Source organism: Bufo gargarizans, chromosome 1 (genome assembly GCF_014858855.1).
Source record: "Bufo gargarizans isolate SCDJY-AF-19 chromosome 1, ASM1485885v1, whole genome shotgun sequence".
Lineage (NCBI taxonomy): Eukaryota > Metazoa > Chordata > Amphibia > Anura > Bufonidae > Bufo > Bufo gargarizans.
Genome location: NC_058080.1, coordinates 554,660,715 through 554,677,844, shown reverse-complemented (window position 1 = coordinate 554,677,844; position 17,130 = coordinate 554,660,715). Strand labels below are relative to the sequence as shown.

The 17,130-nt window shown below is 46.6% G+C and overlaps 1 protein-coding gene across 1 annotated transcript in view; it reads left to right on the top strand.

The window, feature by feature from the left end:
* Nucleotides 1–17,130, top strand: part of LOC122924490 (splicing factor SWAP) — a 181,604-nt gene that overhangs the window by 124,480 nt on the left and 39,994 nt on the right. The window lies entirely within an intron of this gene.

Sequence of the window (17,130 nt, the reverse complement as noted above, 5' to 3'; positions counted from 1 at the left end):
GATGAAATTCCCCCCAAAAAAATTCCACACCATGTCAATTGTTTGTGAGGTTCTTTCATCATTTTCCATGGAAGGGTGAGATCTGTGGTAAATCTGTATCAAAAACTACAAGTAAGGCTAGATTCACACTAGCAATAGAGGCCAGCCTGCTGGAGCTCTCAGAATCTGGCATAGCCAGATGTTAATGCTTGCCCGTTGGTCCCACTGACTACAGTGGGATCCAGCTGGTACCCAGCAAATGTGCCAGGATTTGGATGGACCAAAAAAAATGTCTTTATTTTTTATTTTTTTTGTCCAGCCAAATCCCAGTATATTTTCCAGGTAGCGCCCCTTATATCCTCCGAATCCAATTATAGCCAGTGGGGAAGGCGGTAACATCCAGCAATGCCGCATCCTGGAACAGTCTGCCGGAGACCTATAACTCAGATGTGAAAGAGGCCGAATACAGGCATTTTATTTATGTGGAAACACAGAAATCTGTGCAGATTTTCTAAGGGTATGTTACTGCGTAGTGAGTCTTGCAGGATTTCCATTATGAAAGTCAGAAGTGGGGTTACCTGCAGCATAAATGGACATGCCACTGATGAGAACATGCAGCACAATTCCATTTATACCCTTCTAGGTAAAGTAGTAAAAAAGGGGCCCTTTTCCCCAGCTTCTGGAATAAGCTATAAAATATAAAAAAGGGACGGCCCACTTGAGAAATCTTGGATATATTGTGAACAAAATATGCAGAGGATTCCGAGGTTTATTTAAAGGAAATGATGGTGAGCTTCTCCAGGCATATATAATGTATGTATTTAGGGTTCATTCATACATCCGCAAGTGTTTTGCGGATCCACAAAACACTGACACCGGCCATGTGCACATGGCCAGCGCTATAATAGAAAATGCCTATTTCTTGTCCGCTATTGTGGACAAGAATAGGACATGTTCAATTTTCTTTTTTTACAGATCCGCGGTACGGATGTGCAGAAATGAGTCCGCTCCCGTTCCGCATAATTGCGGTGCGGATCCGCACCATTCAACGGACGTCTGAATGGAGCCTTAATAGGTAGTAAAAATTAAACACACAAACAAAAGTAACCACAATAAAATACAAATATATTGACAGTCTAAAACGATATAAGCTGTGGGCCCAGCAGCAAATGATCAAAGTAGATAAAAAAAAAAAGATAAAAAATCATTAGCAATATAGTCACAGTATTGAGAAATATGTTTGTCAGTTAGCAGCTTTGCATTTAATGTATAGTGCAATGTATAGTGCAGCGCTCACCGCGTCTGTCTTGACATAAATTGCTCTCTGCATATGAATGTGGAGACTTAACAGCTCCGGACACTGCATTTACAATTCCTTTTTAATTCTGTAAGCAGATATTCAGGTGGAAGCACTCATACTAGGGTAGGGCATTCAACTGGCATGCTCCAAGCTCTGTAGTGCCACTACACATTGATCCAGTACTTGGTCAATACTTCACTTGCCAGATGCTTCAGAAATGATGGGTAAAGTCCTGTTGGAAGCAGATTTAACACACACACAACTAAACAAATGGGTAACGCCATCATTTCCAATAAATCAATGAGGAGATCAGTCTCTTGCCGAATAGTTATGTGTAAGGCTAGGTTAGGCTAAACGCATTTTGGGGCTCCTAGTCCCCTCTTCGGTAGCCACACAAATAATTAAATGTTTTCTTTCTTTTGTCCCAATATATAGGTAGGAAGGTGTTTCATAAGCCCTGGAGTGGAATCAAATACTTGAGAAAACACTCACTGGACCAAACTATTTATATAAAATATAGGGAATAAATCTAATATGTAATTAAAGAATTTGGATCCCATAATAAAGATTTGATGGATGGAGTAGATGTGGATATGGAATAACCTGTTAATTTTAGGGCCAAAATCTTTCTACCAAATTGTTGTCATGGAACTATAAAATAGCATAAAATATTTATGCCTATAAAATACTGGGGTATAAATAATATATTTTAGTCATTTCCAAAGATTAAGGGTATGCGTTTAATTAGATACATTTAAATGCTTCATTTATGAGCTTAGGGAATTGTCTACTGCCCCGCTGAGCCATTGCCATTACATTTAATTTTGAACATTTTGCTGCAGATTAGAAAGTATCTTAGTTTATGGTTTAGCAGTCACTGAAGTTTTGGCCTATGATCGTGCTTTTTTTTTTTTTTTTTTTTCCTCCCCTGGAAATTAACTAGACTTTGCTTTGGTCATAAAGCTGATATCCAGGAGTAGACTGGATGTGTGAGGAATTGGAAAGATTAGGGATGTGTAAATGTCATAGTCTGACATTGCCATTTTTCTCTATTTTTAAAGAACCTTGTTTAATTAGTTTTTTCAACCTGTAAATGAATCATAGACACAAAAGCACTTTTTATGTTTTTTCTTTTCATTTGTTCAATAAAAGTGCACATCTCGGTATATCAGAGCCTCTCCAAAATGTAAAATGAACATGTACCAAACTGCACAAAAACTGTATCTCATCAGATACTTTATCTGACGCACCAGAATTGTTTACATGCGGTGTCTTGGGGCCTTTTTGGCTTGGGCCGAGGATTGGCCAAGTTGTTGCCCTCTGTGTAAACAAGGGTTTGAGGTTGACTGGCAATGAATCTTTATTGGGGATGAATGATCATCGCAGTAACAATAGTTCATCCCCTTACACAGAGGTTTATTGCTGCATGGTTCCCTGTGTATCAGCTCATGTGAATGGCTCCTTAACCCCTTCAAGACACAGCCTTATTTCACCTTAAGGACCAGGTCATTTTTTGCAAATCTGACCAGTGTCACTTTAAGTGCTGATAACGTTAAAACACTTTGACTTATCCAGGCCATTCTGAGATTGTTTTTTCGTCACATATTGTACTTCATGACACTGGAAAAATTAAGTCCCAAAATTAATTTTTTTTGCATAAAAAAAATACAAAATTTACCCCAAATTTGGAAAAATTTGCAAATTTCAAAGTTTCAGTTTCTCTACTTCTGTAATACATAGTAATACCCCCAAAAATTGTGATGACTTTACATTCCCCATATGTGTACTTCATGTTTGAATTATTTTGGGAATGATATTTTATTTTTTGGGGATGTTACAAGGCTTAGAAGTTTAGAAGCAAATCTTGAAATTTTTCAGAAATCCAATTTTTAGGGACCACTACAGGTCTGAAGTCACTTTGCGAGGCTTACATAATAGAAACCACCCAAAAATGACCCTATTCTATAAACTACACCCCTCAAGGTATTCAAAACTGATTTTACAAACTTTGTTAACCCTTTAGGTGTTGCACAGGAGTTATTGGCAAATGGGGATGAAATTTGAGAATTTCATTTTTTTGCCTAATTTTCCATTTTAACCAATTTTTTACACTAACAAAGCAAGGGTTAACATCCAAACAAGACTGTATCTTTATTGCCCTGACTCTGCCGTTTACAGAAACACCCCATATGTGGCCGTAAACTACTGTACGGGCACACAGCGGGGCGTAGAGTGAAAGGTGCGCCGTATGGTTTTTGGAAGCCAGATTTTGCTGGACAGTTTTTTTTACACCATGTCCCATTTGAAGCCCCCTGATGCACTCCTAGAGTAGAAACTCCCTAAAAGTGACGCCATCTAAGAAACTACACCCCTCAAGGTATTCAAAACTGATTTTACAAACTTTGTTAACCCTTTAGGTGTTGCACAAGAGTTATTGGCAAATGGGGATGAAATTTGAGAATTTCATTTTTTTGCCTAATTTTCAATTTTAACCCATTTTTTCCACTAACAAAGCAAGGGTTAACAGCCAAACAAGACTTTATCTTTATTGCCCTGACTCTGCTGTTTACAGAAACGCCCCATATGTGGCCGTAAACTACTGTACGGGCACACAGCGGGGCGTAGAGTGAAAGGTGCGCCGTGTGGTTTTTGGAAGCCAGATTTTGCTGGACAGTTTTTTTGACACCATGTCCCATTTGAAGCCCCCTGATGTAGAAACTCCAAAAAAGTGACCCCATTTTAGAAACTACGGGATAGGGTGGCAGTTTTGTTGGTACTAGTTTAGGGTACATATGATTTTTGGTTGCTCTATATTACACTTTTCCATAGCATCATCACGACGGGATACAAGGAGATTGACCCCTGACCTCTGTAGGGGCAGGAACAGAGAAAGGTTAAATACCCTCCTCCCACCACCAACACCAGTGTTTCCTGTCCCTACAGAGGACAGGGCAGAGAAAGGTCTCCCTGTATGCAGGGAGATGAAGCTTGGAATTCAGCGTGGATACCTTAAGAAATCGCCGGCATCCTGCATGGCGTCCCCCTGCCCTCCCGCGGTCCAGTACTAACGCTGGGCAGGGGTGTGGGGCTCTACCTCGTCCCGATTTTCGGGGCCTGTTCCCTGGCGCAGTCTCCCTTCCGGCATCATCGCGGCAGCTGGGTGCGCGCCGGCACATTGGACGCATATGTTTGACGTCACGGCCGGAGCTTAATTTAAAAACCGAGGCCTGCTCCGGACAAACGCTCCCAGGATCGGTCCCCCACTGTGCGGAACCCTTACCTTTCGGAAGAGGCGACCATGTCGGTACCGGAGCGGTCCCCCAGAGCTGAGCCGCCGCCAGCACTTCTAACTGTGAGTCCCCTTCGGGGGTATTTATGAATGGGTCAGGGAGTCTATTGATCCCCCTCTCCCACGATGATATTAGGGGGGGGGGGGAGGAGCGGGCTCTTGCTACATGCTCAGTGCAGCTACGGCAGGGCGCAGGCTCCTACATCCACCCCGCCCTCCCCCCACCCTCCTCTTGGTGGGCCATATCCCTTATACTTGCCGTTTCATCTCTTTTAGGCAAAAGAAACCCCGAAAAAGATGGGGAAGTCACTCAAATGTGTCTCCTGCTCTAGTAGACTCCCTGACGGCTACCCCAAAAAACTGTGCAAGCCTTGTATCTCAAATATCGTACGGGATGAGGCACCCTCCCTAAAAGAGGAGTTAAAAACTATGATTCAGGAGGAGATCCGTTCATCCCTGGCCCACCTGTCCGCTAATCCCCCCGATTTGCCGCAACCAAAGAAGAAGCGGGCTAGATCCCCATCCCCCTCTGATATAGAAGTCGTTGCGGAGGAAAGTGCCCACTCTGTTAAGTCTTGGGAGGAGGGGGAGAGAGTCTCTGACTCAGAAGACGATGGACGTAGATATTATTTTTCTACGGAAGAAATGTCCGACCTTCTGAAGGCTGTAAGGTCGACCATGGGTGTGGAGGAGGTACAACGTACCCATTCGGTACAAGAGGAGATGTTTGGGGGCCTGAGGGTTAAGACGACCCGTGTGTTTCCCATCAATGAAAGCATTAGGGATATGATCCTTGATGAGTGGACAGACCCAGAAAAACGACTGGGAGTCCCGGCAACGTTCAAAAATAGGTTGCTATTTGATCCGGAGGAATCTAAAATTTTCAATGAAATTCCCAAGATTGATGTACAGGTGGCCAAAGTGAACAAAAAGACGTCCCTTCCATTCGAGGATGCCTCCCAACTCAAAGATTCAATGGATCGTAAGGCGGACAGTCTCCTCAGGAAATCCTGGGAGGCGGCCATGTTTAACGTTAAAACCAATATTGCGGCTACTTCAGTCGCCCGGTCCATGTATCTTTGGTTGGGAGAGTTGGAAACTCATATTAAAGACAGAGCGTCTAGGGAGCAGATTCTGGAGTCTCTCCCCGTTTTAAAGTCGGCCACGGCTTTCCTGGCGGATGCCTCTGCCGAATCAGTTCGGTTCTCCGCCAGAGATGCAGCACTCTCCAATGCAGCTAGGAGAGCCCTCTGGATGAAGTGTTGGTCGGGGGATAAGACATCTAAGTTAAAGCTTTGCTCCATCCCCTTTTCCGGAGAATACGTGTTTGGCCCGGTGCTAGATAAGATCCTAGAGAAGGCCGCGGATAAGAAGAAGGGGTTTCCGGAAGATCGCCCTTCCAAACGTCGGTATCCTTTTCGCCCCCCCTCGGGTCAAGAAAGGAGCTACAGGGGAAAAGGGAAATCAGGGCGTTGGAGTTACCCAAAAGGAGGAAGAGGTCAGTCCTTCTCCCAGCAGAAACCTTCAGATAAGCAATGACGCCGGAGTGGGGGGAAGACTCTCAAGATTCCTGGGATCATGGGAATCCATCTCCCAGAACCCCTGGATTTCCAAGGTAGTCGGTGCAGGCTATCAGAGTGGTCTTCAAGACCCCCAAACAAATTTTCTCTGACACGGTTCCAAACGAACCTTTGGCAAGGAGTCCAGAAACTTCTTCAGATGAATGTAATCTCTCCGGTCCCACCTCTAGAAAGAGGCAAGGGGTTTTATTCAACTTTATTTTTAATCAGAAAAAAAGAAGGTACCTTTCGGACGATCATAAACCTGAAACCTCTAAACAAGTTCATCCGTTATCAGAAATTCAGGATGGAGACCCTAACATCTACAATCCCTCTATTAAGCAAAGACGTCTTCATGTGCACTATAGACCTGCGAGACGCTTATTACCATATTCCCATTCACGCCAGCTCCCAGTGTTTTCTCCGGTTTGCAATCCAGGATATATCAGGAAACGTCCATCACTACCAGTTCAGAGCCCTTCCCTTCGGGATTTCGTCTGCCCCGAGAATATTTACCAAAGTGGTGGTAGAGATGGTTGCCTTCGCCCGAAGACAGGGACTCATGATAATCCCCTATTTGGACGATTTCCTTCTGGTCAGCGAAAGTCGCAACCAAACCAATTCAAATCTGAAGGTCTTTCTCTCCATCCTAGACGACCTGGGGTGGATCGTAAACGAGGGAAAGTCCGTCCTCACCCCCTCAAGGGAAGTTTGTTTCTTAGGTATGATCCTGGACTCCCGAAAGCAAGCAGTGTTCCTACCTCGGGACAAAATATCAGTTCTCCAACAAAAGGTCAGGTCCTTTCAAAAGAGAAGATCTTGCTCTATCAGAGAGGCGATGAGCATGCTGGGTCTGCTGACATCTTGTATTCCGGCAGTCCCCTGGTGTCAAATACACTTCAGACCCCTTCAGTCCTGGATACTGAGTGTCTGGAACAGGTGCCAATCCTCTCTAGATCGCCAAGTAAATCCTCCATCTCGGATTCTGCAGTCCCTAAATTGGTGGAAAAACCACGAGAACCTATCCCGGGGAAATCCCTGGCAGAAGACTCCCCAGTTGCAGGTAATAACAGACGCAAGTCTGTCCGGCTGGGGCGCAAAGGTCGGGGACCGTATATTTCAGGGCACTTGGCCAGATTCGATCAGATCCCAATCATCGAATTTCAGGGAGCTGAGAGCAGTCTGGGAAGCATTGAGGGCGGCAGAGGAGATGTTGTGTCATCATCATATAAAGGTGCTATCGGACAACACTACAGCCATTGCCTACCTCTCCCATCAGGGGGGAACCCGGTCCGTAACCCTTCAGGCGCTGGCAACAAAGATCTTTGCCTGGGCAGAACAGAAGGTGGCCTCTGTATCGGCAGTTCACCTGAGGGGGATACTAAATCAAGAAGCAGATTTTCTCAGCCGCCACAGGATCGATCACACAGAGTGGTCTCTAAGTCCAGAAGTCTTCAGGTTAGTGGTAAGGAAATGGGGGTTGCCCGACGTAGATCTGTTCGCCACCAGGGCCAACTCAAAAGTGGAAACATTCTGTTCCCTAAACCCCAGGGACAGGCCTCATACATTAGACGCCTTCGCCATCCGTTGGCATTGGAATCTATGCTATGCCTTCCCTCCACTTCCTCTAATCCCGAAGGTGGTGCAGAAAGTTCTCCAGGACAAGGCCACGGTGATTGTGATCGCTCCCCTGTGGCCAAAGAGAAGTTGGTTCTCATCTCTCCAGAGACTTTCTCTACAGGATCCATGGCCCCTTCCGGTTCGGGAGGACCCACTCCAGCAGGGCCCAGTTCTGCACCCAAACCCGCAGTTTCTGAAATTAGCAGCTTGGATCCTGAGTCCCAAACCCTGAAACTTCAGGGACTATCAAACGAAGTTATTGCTACTCTGAAAGCTTCCAGGAAGAAGGTAACGTCAGCAATCTACCTTAAGATCTGGAGACGTTTTTGTTCTTGGAGTGGGGATGAATCGCCACATTTACATAAACCTAACATCCAAAGAATACTGGACTTCCTACAGCGAGGTCTAGATCTGGGACTTAGGCCCTCTACCTTGAAGGTCCAGATCTCAGCCCTGGCTTGTTTTTTGACCAAGATATAGCCGGTCATCGTTGGATCAAAAGATTCATCAAGGCAGCGACGAGGCTCCGCCCAACGATCACCGCTCGAGTCCCTTCCTGGGATCTGAACATCGTTCTTACAGGCCTTACCTTACCGCCCTTTGAACCCATGTCTGACTGTCCTATAAAATTATGGTCCTTGAAAACTGCCTTCTTGATTGCGATAACTTCGGCCCGCAGAGTAGGAGAATTGCAAGCCCTATCGATCAGGGAACCCTACCTCCGTATTCTAGATGATAGATTAATTCTCCGTCTGGATCCTGGTTTTCTCCCCAAAGTGGTATCAAATTTTCATCGGAGCCAGGAAGTTACCCTACCTTCCTTCTGTCAACACCCTGCTAATGACAAAGAAGCCACATTTCACTCTCTGGATGTTAGACGGGCAGTCTTAAACTATATCACTGTGACGGAAAAGTTTAGGAAGTCGGACAGCCTACTAGTTCTCTTCGGAGGAAGACTTAAGGGCCAGAAAGCCTCCCGGTCATCTATAGCCAGATGGCTCAAAGAAACTATTAGTTTTTGTTATCAATTACAAAATCTTACATGTCCAGTCCACATTAGGGCCCATTCCACCCGGGCCATGTCCTCCTCTCAGGCTGAGAGAGCTGGGGCTTCCCTGGAGGAAATCTGTCGTGCTGCCACTTGGTCCAGCATTCATACCTTTATAAAGCACTATCGCCTGGATCTTTCCAGATCATCTGATCTGTCCTTTGGGCGGAAAGTCCTCCAGGCTGTAGCCCCCCCTTGACTGATATATTTTTTATATCTCCTTGTATGCCGTCGTGATGATGCTATGGAAAGACCGGAATTAGACTTACCGGTAATTCTGTTTCCATGAGATCATCACGACGGCACGTTATTCCCTCCCTTGATTCAAATTATTTGACCTACCCAGGTCTCTAGAAGGTATGGAGTAATACCTTTTTTCTTGTTTTTACTGTTCTCCACCACCGGGTTGCTCTGTGTGATTTTGGAAACACTGGTGTTGGTGGTGGGAGGAGGGTATTTAACCTTTCTCTGTTCCTGCCCCTACAGAGGTCAGGGGTCAATCTCCTTGTATGCCGTCGTGATGATCTCATGGAAACAGAATTACCGGTAAGTCTAATTCCGGTCTTTTGTGCGGCAAGGTAACAAGAAATAGCTTTTTTGGCATCGTTTTTTTATTGTTATTTACAACATTCATCTGACAGGTTAGATCATGTGGTAATTTTATAGAGCAGGTTGTCACGGACGCGGCGATACCTAATATGTATACATTTTTTTTATTTATGTAAGTTTTATACAATGATTTCATTTTTAAAACAATATTTTTTTTTTCGTTTCTCCATAGTCTAAGAGCCATAGTTTTTACAGTTTTGGGGCGATTATCTTAAGAAGGGTCTCATTTTTTGCGAGATGAGATGACGGTTTGATTGGCACTATGTTGGGGTGCATATGACTTTTTGATCGCTTGCTATTACACTTTTTGTGACGTAAGATGACAAAAAATTGCTTTTTCTACACCGTTTTTTTTTTTTTTTTTTACGGTGGTCACCTGAGGGGTTAGGTCATGTGATATTTTTATAGAGCCGGTCGATACGGACGCGGCGATACCGAATATGTATACTTTTTTTATTTATATAAGTTTTACACAATGATTTCATTTTTGAAACAAAAAAAATGATGTTTTAGTGTTTCCATAGTCTAAGAGCCATAGTTTTTTCAGTTTTTGGGCGATTATCTTAAGTAGGGTATCATTTTTTGCGGGATGAGATGACGGTTTGATTGTTACAATTTTGGAGTACATGCGACTTTTTTGATCACTTTTATTATCTTTTTTGGGGAAGTAAGGTGGGCAAAATTTCAATTTCATCATAATTCTTTATTTTTATGGCGTTCACCGTTCGGGAAAAGTAACATGACCGTTTTATAGATCAGGTCGTTACGGACGCGGCGATACCAAACATGTGTAGGGAATTTTATTTTTCTCATGTTTAATCAGTGATAAATGTGTTTTTTGATTTTTACTTTTTTCACTTTTTTTTTTTGACCCAGACCCACTTGGTTCTTGAAGATCCAGTGGGTCTGATGTCTGTATAATACAGTACAGTACAATATATATTGCACTGTACTATATTTTGCTTACACTGAACAGATCTATGCTTTCAGCATAGATCTGTTCAGCACCATGGACAGCAGGACGCCTGAGAGGCGTCCTGTTGCCATGGGAACCTTCCCCATCTGCTCAGTTATGTTCAGAACTGCGCAGACGGGGAAGGGTAAGGACGGGGCTCTGGGGGGGGCTGTCTGGGAGCTCTCTCCCTCTCCATCGGGGGGCTGCAAAGGTACAGCAGCCCTCCGATGGGAGAGGGAGGGAGCTCCCTGAGCTGTTAACCTTTTCCATACCGCGGTCCGTACGGACCGCGGTATGGAAAGGGTTAAACGGCTGACATCGCATCACCGATGTCAGCCGTTTATACCAGGGTGCCAGCAATGTGCTGGCACCCTGGTATACCCACTAGACGCCAACGATGATTATAATGGGAGGCGGGCGGGGGATCGCGATCCCGCCTGGGGGATCGCGATCCCGCCTGCCGCACCGCCCGCCTCCCGCAACTGCCACACCGCCCCGCACCGCCCACAAACCGCCCCCTGCACCCCGCCACATAAATGGAATTCAGGGGTGCAGGGATCAGAAACTACATAAAGCGATCGCCGATAGGGGGGGGGGGGGCGAAACTACCCGATCGCCGATACGGGGGTCACAGGACCCCCCTCGGCATTGAGCCTGAGTGCCTGGCTGTGTGTAACAGCCGGCACTCAGCGCTGTCACCATGTCTGCAGACATGGTGACAGTTTTATGCCATGACGAGTATACTAGTCATGGAGCGCTAAGTAGCAGTCAGGTACTGTAGATTGTCACTCTCTCCTTCTCTGATCGCTTCCCTGACAGGAATGGGGACGATCAGAGAAGGAGAGGCACACAGTCCCTCCCTAACCCCCCTTACCTGCCCCGATGCGCTGCGATTGGTCCCTCTGCAGTATTGGACCAATCACAGCGATCGTGGGCGGGTCAGGGGTCTAATACAACTCCTTCCGGCTTCTAGGGTTGCCTAGCAACCCCAGCACGCCGGCTTCACTGAATCTTCAGCGCTCAGGTCCCTGCGCTGACAGTGATGCCGATCACGTACATGCACGTGGGGATGCGGTGAGGCACCACATTCCCCCACGTACATGTACGTGATGTTGCGTGAAGGGGTTAAAGGCTATGGAAACCTTCAGGACAATTTTTGTTTATTTTTATGGTTGCATTTTACTCATAACTTTAGAAGGGGCCAGGAGGCTAGAAATAATCTAAATATGTAACTAACAGAGCGGCTCCATTGAGGACATCAACTCTCTGAATCATATGAGCGTCGGCTAGGTGCCGTTTTGGGAACTGGTCAATGAGGAGCTGGTTCATTTGTTCACAGTAATAGATAATTAATAGGCAGTTTCTGTTTTCTTTGAATCCCATCATCTGATGGCTTATGTGTGGCTCTTATCTCTGGTCTCCTGTCCTCATAAACACTCATTATAAGGTGACCGTATAGTCTCTTCTTATTTCTACCCCAGCAGGGGTCTTCTCAGATATACTGCCTTGCTCCTTCCTAGGCAAGCAGAGCAGTAAGCCTTTAAAAGAGGATCACTATGCCTAGACCTGATTGTGGGGAGAGTCACTGACTGAGCATGTGTGTCTTTCAGCACTCAGCTCATTAGATGAATGCGCACATTGCTATACACTTTAAACACCAGGTAGCACCATACTGTTATGTTTTTTTTTTTTGTTTTTTTTTTAACTTCTAGATATATAACTTTTTTTAACTTCTAGATATATAACTTCTAGACATAGTTTTAAATTAGAGGGGCAAAGGAAGTATTACTTTACTGAGAGAGTAGTGGATGCATGGAATAGCCTTCCTGCAGAAGTGGTAGCTGCAAATACAGTGAAGGAGTTTAAGCATGCATTGGATAGGCATAAGGCCATCCTTCATATAAGATAGGGCCAGGGGCTATCCATAGTATTCAGTATATTGGGCAGACTAGATAGGCCAAATGGTTCTTATCTGCCGACACATTCTATGTTTCTAGAGACACACCTGTGTGGGCAGAACAATGTGACGGTCCAGGGACTCTGGAGATTTGTCCCAACGAGTCAGGAGCGCCAGTTGGAGCAGACAGGAGCGAAATTGTGCAAATGGAATCGCCTCAAAGGAAGCGACCATAACCCCCAAGACTTGCATATAGCAACGGATAGATGGGCGTTTGCGAAAGAGAAGCGGACGAACTGACCGTTGGAGTGCCAGCTGGATCAACGCCTCCTCCGTGTCCAGGGTCATCCCCAGGAACGCGAGTTGTTTGGCCGGGGCCAGGGAGGAATTCTGGAAATTCACCAGCCAACCGAACTGAGTGAGGGTATCCAAAGTGATACGAAGACTGGCCTCGTTCTGAGCCAAGGTTGCCGCCTTCACCAGAATGTCGTCCAGGTAGGGAATCAAGGTGACTCCCCTGGAACGAAGCAGGGCAAGTAGGGGAGCGAGGACCTTCGTGAAGACTCGCGGTACCGTTGCCACCCCAACGGTGAGGGCGACAAACTGGAAGTGATGGGGCCCTAAGGCTACTTTCACACTAGCGACAGTTCACCGTCGGATCCGTCCTGCCGCTATTTCACTGTGCCACCGGACCTCCGCTCTGTCCCCATTTGACTATAATGGGGACAGAGGTGGAGCTACGGCGCAGCACGGCGAGATTAAATGTACTGCATGTCCGACTTTTTAGTCCGGCGGCCTCTCGCCACGAAGTGCTGTGCTGCGCTGGAGCTCTGCCCCGTCCCCATTATAGTCAATGGGACGGAGCGGTGGCACGACTGATTCGACAGGGTGAACAGCCTGTCGGATCCGTCCTGCCGCTAGTGTGAAAGTACCCTAAAGTGAAATGGAGAAAGCGCTGGGGCAATGGAGAAGTTTAGGTACGCGTCCTGAATGTCTATGGAGGAAAGGAATTCTCCCTGGTCCAGTGAAGCAATGACGGAGCGAAGGGACTCCATCCGGAAGTGTTGAATCCGGAGGAATCGGTTCAACAATTTGAGGTCCAAAAGGGACCGAGGATATCACTTCTCGAGCTAGGAGGTATTGAATTGCCTGGAACAAGGCGGAGTCCCTTTATGCCTCCTTGGGTACTTGGGACCGGAAGAAGCACTCTGGGGGAGGGAAGGTAAACTCTATTTTGTAACCTGATGTGACTACTTCGAGTGCCCATGCGTCTGAGATGTGGCCCCTCTCCTGATAAAGACTGAGACCTGTTTGGTGGGCCTCCAGGCCGATTGAGACTTAAAGAACTGCCTTTTCTTCTGTTCCTGTGCGGTAGCAGCAGGAGACACCGCTAAAGCTGGCCACGTACCAGAGGTGCGGTGAAAGGAATGTCCACGTACAAACGAGGACCTAGCGCGAGGGGTGCGCTTGGACTTACTCTGGGGAAGTTAAGTACTCTTCCCGCCCGTGGCCTATCAGATTATCTCATCCAGCCAGGTACCGAACAAACGGGAACCAGAAAACTGCAGGCCTGAAAGGGCGCGTTTGGAAGAGGCATCCGCCGCCCATACCTTGAGCCAGAGCTCACGCCGCAAGGTGAGGGCGGAAGAACGGGCAACTAAAGTATCCACGTCCAAGGAAGCCTCACAAAGGTACTTCCCTGCCTGAGCAATCTGCAGAGCTTGGAACTGGAGCTCCACTAGGGGGAGGTCCGTCGCCAGACCCTGATGCAAACGGAGCGCCCATTCAGAGACCGCCTTAGCTACCCAAGCGGAGGTGAAAATGGGACGCAGAGCTGAGCCACTTGCTGCAAACAGGGCCTTAGACACTGTCTCCATCCAACGGTCTACTGGATCCTGGAGGGAGGAGCTGTCGGCTACCGGAATGGCGGTGGTTTTGGCCAGACGTGCAACCAGAGGATCCACCTTGGGAGGGAAAGCCCATTTAGTCACGGACTCAGCCGGGAAGGAATATAGTAAATCAAGTCGCTTAGGCGGGGCATAGCGACCATCTGGGTGGTCCCAGGCCTTGGCAAGGACAACAGAAAAGTCGTCATGCAAGGGAAACACTTTTGGAGTTTGCCTGAAGCAGAGGAAGGACACTCCCTGGCTAGTGGAGGGATGGTCGTCTTGCACCTGGAAGGTGTCCCGGACTGCCATCACTAGGCTATCCACCATGGAAGCAATCTTAGAAGATTCACCAATCTCCCCTTCGGACAGGACTTCCCCAGGAATGAAGGATATATCCGAGTGTGACTCAAGGGGGCATGGGGAAGCAGAGACGTAAGAGGAGAAATGGCGTCCTGCTCTGGTCCACTTCTGTGACTACCTGCTCCTAAGGGGTTCGCTCAAGGAAAGTGAGGACTGATCTGGTGGAGACTTATCAACCAAGCGACCAATGAGGGTTAGGGTGGATTGGGATATTTTAGCAAGGGAACATGCCCAGCCCGGTTCCACAGAATCAGAGAGATCATGCGGTTGCATAGACTGAGAGCATGTGGAGCATACGGTGTCCGACTGACCGCAAGGGAATTTCAGATTGCATATAGTACATTCACAGTGCATAACAATAGGCAGGCGGGGGTCATTGGTGGGTTCAGACATGGCTGAATTAGCCTAATTGACCGACTCAAGGCTGGGGAGGGAGTAAAGCAACGTCCTACCAGCAAACAGAGGCTACTCAGGTCCTATGCTCCTCCTGAGACGCGGCTGCAGCAACAGAAGCGCGGGAAGAAGAGAAGAACCACCGGCTGCAGTGGCGGGAAGTGAAGTCCCGCCCCTTCCTCTCAGATGGAGGTACCAAATGCGCCCTGTCCGGCTGTGAAGCCGGGGCCTAAATTTGATCCGCGGCGGACCCCTGAGTATGTCGGTCGGCCACCAGAAAAAGTAGGACAGGAGTCGCTGCTGCCCGTGGCGGACCCTATTTTCAGCCATAGGGACTGAGCGTTCATCAGAGCGCGTGCAGGAGCAGCCACCCACCGGACATATAGGCGGGCTGCCCATGTGTAATAAACATAGCTTTGGCCCCCTGGGGAGTATTAATAAAGAGTACATTGACCGAGAGTGATATAGTGAATCCCTCTACCAATGCCCGATATGCACACTGAGGGGTGGGGGGTTGGGAGGCGGGAGGTATACTCATCAACTTGATGCTGTCCACTTCCTCCTCCATCCGGCAGAACCAGCAGGGTCACCCCTTCAGCCACTGGCACCTAGGTGGCAGGAAGCTGGAACAGAGTGTTTGGAGATACAGTTGCAAGAAAAAGTATGTGAACCCTTTGAAATGATATGGATTTCTGCACAAATTGGTCATAAATAAATAAAATGTGATCTGATCTTCATCTAAGTCTCACAACAATAGACAATCACAGTCTGCTTAAACTAATAAAACACACAGAATTAAATGTTACCATGTTTTTATTGAACACACCATGTAAACATTCACAGTGCAGGTGGAAAAAGTATGTGAACCCTTGGATTTAATAACTGGTTGAACCTCCTTTGGCAGCAATAACTTCAACCAAACGTTTCCTGTAGTTGCAGATCAGACATGCACAACGGTCAGGAGTAATTCTTGACTATTCCTCTTTACAGAACAGTTTCAGTTCAGAAATATTCTTGACTGTCTGGTGTGAATCGCTTTCTTGAGGTCATGCCACAGCATCTTAGGGGGAGGATGGTCGGTGAGGGATAGCTGTCACAAGCCACTTGTGTGGCAGCGTGCCTCCCATTCTGTTATTATTTTAATGTGCATCCTGCTCCATGATGAAACGCGTCGAGCTGTCATGTAGACGCATTGAATGGGAGTTTTAGGTTGAACCAGGGGAGGTGGTTAGGTGCTGGATTTGTATACTCTAAGGCTGGTTACTATTGCCGGTGACTGGGAGCCTGCTTGAGTTTGTTGCAGGACTGTCAGTTCCCCTAAAGCAGTTTTTTCAGGGTGGGGTTAATTACTGACTATCCCTTCTTTTTTGACCAGCATCTTGATACATTTATAAAAATCATCACTTACCTGGTTTAATTTTTTGGCCGCACCAGGTGACCATGAAATTGTGGCAACAAATAGCCACACACGGGTTCACCAGACAATACTTGTGTACCTTTCTGATACAGGTTGGCAGATACAATACGAGAGGGTCTTGAGAACGAACTGTCTGAATTGCTGTAGCCTCTAATCTAATCCTTCCACTTGTCGCCCCTTACGCCTACCTGTTATTAGTTGTTTTTTTTGTTAGTACACACATTAAGATTATTGAGGATTTATAATCCATGTCCCCCGATTTTAATTGATTATTAATAAGTTATCAATTTTAACGTCTTCATCCATCCGTCAGATTATGTCCGGAACGTGGCCACCATCTTGAAAGCAGTCATATTGGATCACGGCCCAATTTTTCCTTTGGGAAGGAGGTCATGTAGCATATCAGAGAAGGAGGGAATTTTCTCAGAAATCAGTCAATCAGATTTGCAATATCTTTTGTGGTTCAAATCAACACAAAGTTGCAACAACAACAACTTTGTGTTGTCCCTGGTGCTGTGAACACAGAACTTTGAAGTTTTGAACCTTCTGTGATGTTAACTTTTTAAAGCACAAAGAGATTGCAAATCTGATTACTGCAATCCCCCTTCCAATTGGAAAAATTTGGCCTTCTTCCAATATGGCGGCCATGTTCTGGACATAGCCTAAAAGATAGGCCCCCTCACCCATTACTTGCTGCAGTATTCAGATATTTCATTTTCCCTTTCAGTTCTGAAATAAAAGGGTGTTCTGCGAATTTTGACTCGCCCTATAGAAGAATTTTGCTGTCTAAGTTCAGAATATCTGTGCAGACATGC